The sequence below is a fragment of the Ovis aries genome, chromosome 2 (assembly GCF_016772045.2).
Source record: "Ovis aries strain OAR_USU_Benz2616 breed Rambouillet chromosome 2, ARS-UI_Ramb_v3.0, whole genome shotgun sequence".
Lineage (NCBI taxonomy): Eukaryota > Metazoa > Chordata > Mammalia > Artiodactyla > Bovidae > Ovis > Ovis aries.
Window position 1 is genome coordinate 56,081,436 of NC_056055.1, and position 5,075 is coordinate 56,086,510.

Sequence of the window (5,075 nt, forward strand, 5' to 3'; positions counted from 1 at the left end):
AACTGGGAACAAAAGGCAAAAAATAGATCTGAAACTGTGGAGAACCTGTCTCTCTTGATGCTCTTGGTGGTTGACAAGTGAGCTATGGGATTGAGACCTTTTCTAAACCCACTAGCAGACTAAATAATTCTCTGTCCTTAGCATCTTCTTGATTTACTGCCTAGGCATTTATATTATGGAAGTTCTCTAACTTCATCCAACAGTTTATTGACCATCTAATAGCCATTATGATATATAGTGCCATGAGAAATAAGACAAATAAAATTTGATCTTTGTCTTTGAGCATTTTATAGTATTGCAGGAGGGATAGACAAAAGAGAAGTAATTTCAGTGGAAGTGATAGCTCTCCAAAATGAACCACATATGGAAGATGAAATTTTAAGGGGTATTAGTTGTACAGAAGCATCCTCCCAAATCATTATAATCTATAGACCTCTTTCACTGCATATATGTCTCCATGCAACTACATGTATATATTTATATGCTCATTTAGAGCACAGTGTTTGTGAATCTTTGTAAATAATTAACATAAAACACATTAAAGTTTTTGCTTCAAATCATATATTGTCTATCATCAAAGGTAGATATTTATTTTGCTCTGACAAGTACAATTTCAGTAATTACTGTGTTTCATGTAACACTATCGTATCCATCAGGCTATATCTGGTGAGAATAATACAGTTGCAATTGTGTGAGAGTTTATATCATCGACTGCTATCTTTTGGGCTTCCCTGGTGGCTCAGAAAGTAAAGAATCTACCTGCAGTGTGGGAGATCCAGATTGGATCTCTGGGTCAGAAAGATCCCATAGAAGGGAATGGCTACCCACTTGCTAGTGGTAAAGAAACTGCCTGCCAATGCAGGAGACGTTTAAGAGACATGGGTTCGATTCTTGGGTCAGGTAGATCCCCTGGAGAAGGGAATGGCAACCCACTCCAGTATTCTTGCCTAGAGAATCCCATGGGCAGAGGAGCCTGGCAGGCTACAGTATGTGGGGTCACAAAGAGTCAGACATGACTGAAGTGACTTACCATGCATGCACACTGCTTGTTTTTGCAATGGAACTCATTGAGTTTGCTACATTTCCAATGAAATTTAGCAGACAGATTGCTAAGCTGAATGAAGAGTACTGAGATCCAGTGCAATACCTGATCCTAAGGATTTCCAAATGGATCACACCCATGATTCCAATGAGCAGCCAAACTGATGTCCTACTAGAAAAGATGAGGCAGTACTTAACACTGAGCAACAGAAAGGCAGACCTTGTGGCATATTATCAGTGGGGAAATCTCAGAGCTGTGTTAAAGCATAATTTACTAAAAGGATAGTTTGCCCATTGTATTAGTTCTATTGTTGCTGGAACAAATTACTACACTCTTGGTGTCTCAAAACAACCACTGTATTATCTTACAGTTCCAAAGTTCAGACATCTGAAATAGTCTTGTGTGGTTAAACCCAAAATCTCTACAGGGATTTCTGAAGACTCTAGGGAAGTGTTTAGTTCCTTGCCTTTTCCGGCTTCCAGAGCCTTTCTTGGCTCAAGTCTCTTTCTAACTTCAAAGTCAGCAATCTCATCATTCTGACCTTGGCTTTGGTTGTCATATTTTCTTCTCCTCTTGCTCTCTTCTGCTTGTGTTGTTTCACTTATAAGGATCTTTGGAATTACACCAGAGTCCACCTGGATAGTCTTCCCATCTCAATGACATCTGGAAAATTTCTTCTGCCATGAAACCATCATAGTCTCAGGGCCAGGACTGAGCTTGTGTACTTCTTTAATGGGCCATGATTATGCCTACCACACCTAGGCTTTCATTGTTGTTGTTGTTTTTATTTCACCATGTTATTAATTTTGATAGGTTATATTAGTTAGCTGATAATATTTTAAAAATTAACTATGAGTTGCTGATTTAAATTAGGCATAGGAAGCGCTCTGATATTCAAGGTAAATTTAACTAATTGTAGAAAATCTCTTTGAGATGATACAATAACTTTTCATGTTGAATCTGTTAATAGAAATGCTTGGAAGCAAGGAGGCCTTGCATATTTAAAATATTTGATTTATATTTCTGTAAAAGAAGATGTCCAGTGTCTGTAAACCATCTTGCTCTCTCTGTACTCCTGGTGCAGTGTCTATCCATTGGTTATTGCTGAGCATGGGTACCACAGAGTACTTGGTCAAAAGCTCCTTGTTGCTCTATTATAGAACTTAATTGATTCTGGGTTATACTGGTGGCTGAGCAGAGAATCAAGTTTTCTAGGGACACATATTTTGCCTCTGAGAGTAGATTTTGAAAAAAAGAAAAAAAAAGGCTAAGCTACATCCTATCTATTAAATATCTCCCAGGCATCAGAAAATGTATTTGTCAGTAACCATTTGGCTGGGAGGGATTGGAGGCAGGAGGAGAAGGGGACAATAGAGGATGAGATGGCTGGATGGCATCACTAACTTGATGGACGTGAGTCTGAGTGAACTCTGGGAGCTGGTGATGGACAGGCAGGCCTGGCGTGCTGCGATACATGGGGTCGCAAAGAGTCGGTCATGACTGAGTGACTGAACTGAACTGAACTGAACTGATTTTACCTAACTGCCAGGGGCAATATTTAAGGCAAATAGTCTAGGGCCCTGGTTTTTGTTGCAAAATTTGTTGCAAAATTCCTATTTACCCTGGATCCTCCCATACCTCTTACAAGCAGTCCCTCAGAGCTGAGAGGCTGTCTTCTGGGTTTAAGTCCTCAGAAATTCCTTCAAATAAAACATAATTCTAAAAAAACAAAAACAAAACAACAAACAAAAACAGTCTGTGTGTGTTTTTCCTTTGCTGAAGCATTTCTGCCAGTGTAGTGTCCTCTTTTGATTTTGAACAGAAACCGAGTCCCTTGAGTCCACTGTTAGCAAGGGTCTTGTTTCTCCTTTGCTTCCCTCAGCACTGACTTGGATATTGGAGAAGGATGTGCGTGTTGTGTGCTGTGCCGAGATGCTCACATCACTGGATGGGATGAGACTTAGTGGTAGTGGGTGTTAGCTATATTGAGTACATGTTCTTGATGACTGACTCATATTTCCTGTTAATTATTACATTACGGTGTCATCTCATTAAGTAGAAGGAGCTTTAATTTTTGTTTTCTGGGAGGAATCCTAAAATCTGATTATATTATTATAAAATTTTATTATATTAAATAATTTATACAGATACATTTATTTTTAATCTTCAAAAGTTATTGAAAGTCTGCTTACTCCAGGAGTCTTTATGCTTATTAATATGTGATTAATGTGTGATTCAACCATTTAATAAATACTGCTTATTTCTATTTGTATAGGGTCTAGAAGAGGCATCTTATGAATGAAAATAATAAAAATACAGTTTGAAAATGATACATACCCTAGATAATTTTTAAATTTTGTCTTTCACTTTATATCAGCAGAAATATAAAGTAGTTTGGTAGCAGTGAGTTAAATGGTTATATACATACTCCTTGGAAGGAAAGTTATAACCAACTTAGCATATTAAAAAGCAGAAACATTACTTTGTCAACAAAGGTCCGTCTAGTCAAGGCTATCGTTTTTCCAGTAGTCATGTATGGATGTGAGAGTTGGACTATAAAGAAAGCTGAGCACAGAAGAATTGATGCTTTTGAACTGTGGTGTTGGAGAAGACTCTTGAGAGTCTCTTGGACTGTGAGGAGATCCAACCAGTCTATCCTAAAGGAGATCAGTCCTGAGTGTTCATTAGAGGGACTGATGCTGGTGCTGAAACTCCAATACTTTGGCCACCTGATGTGATGAGCTGACTCATTGGAAAAGACCCTGATGCTGGGAAAGATTGAGGGCAGGAGGAGAAGGGGACGAGAGAGGATGAGATGGTTGGATGGCATCACTGACTCAATGTACATGAGTTTGGGTAGACTCTGGGAGTTGGTAATGGACAGGGAGGCCTGGCGTGCTGTGATTCACGGGGTCACAAAGAGTAGGACACAACTAAGTGACTGAACTGAAAGACTACTTCATGTAAAAAATTGGAAATTTCTGAAACTTCCTTATCTTGTTAACTTTATTGCTGGTTTTAAAGGTGCTTTAATGATGTTAAGAATATAATGAAATGTTCAATCTAATGAAATGTCCTGTCTATTTGATGTGCACCCATCAGATGCTGAATTTGATGAATGTCTCCCGAGAATGTCTCCGATGAGTGGATCCCAGATTATAATCCCTGGAACTTTTGATTATGCTTAGATGCATGGAAAAGGGATTTTGCAGATTCAGTTATGTTAAGGACATTGAGATGGGGAGATTATCCTAGATTATCCAGGTAGAGTCAGTACACTCACAAGGGTCCTTAAAAATGGAAGGAATCAGAAGAGAATCAGAGGGAAGGATGACTGTGGAGGAAAGCTTGAATTGATGTGGTTTAAGAAGGGCTCAATTTTCTTTTGCTCATTTAAAGATGTAGAAAGAGGCCATGTGCCAAGGAATGTGGGCAGTTTCTAAAATCTGGAAAAGGCAAGGATATGGATTATTCTCTACAGAGTCCAGAAAAAAATGCAGCCTTGTGGACATCAATCTCATAAGGGACTTTTTCACCTCTGACTTTCAGAATTATAAGATAATAGGGATTTGTTATAGGAGCAATGCACATGAACCAGAGTATATTAGAATTATTACTATTGGTTTACCTGCTAGGAGCAGGTAAAATCATCTGTAGTTAAAAGTGAATTATAGAACCATCAGTTTGTTCCAAGAGGAAAAAAGGAAGAACTCTAAAAATTATTAGCTTTAACTTAAAAAAAAATTAAAAGAATTAAGATATTCATGCAAGCCAAGTTTTGAAGCCAACTTAAATTTAGAAAGTTATGATTTAAAAAAATATTTAATAGTTGATTTACTCTGTTGTGTTAATTTCTCTTCTGTACAGCAAAGTGACTCGATTATCCAATATATTCTTTTTCATATTTTTTCCATTATGGCTTATGTACAGGGTATTGAATATAGTTCCATGTGCTATATAGTAGGACATTGTTTATCCATCCTATATATACTAGTTTGCACCTACTAATTCCAATTAATTCTTAGTCTTTGGG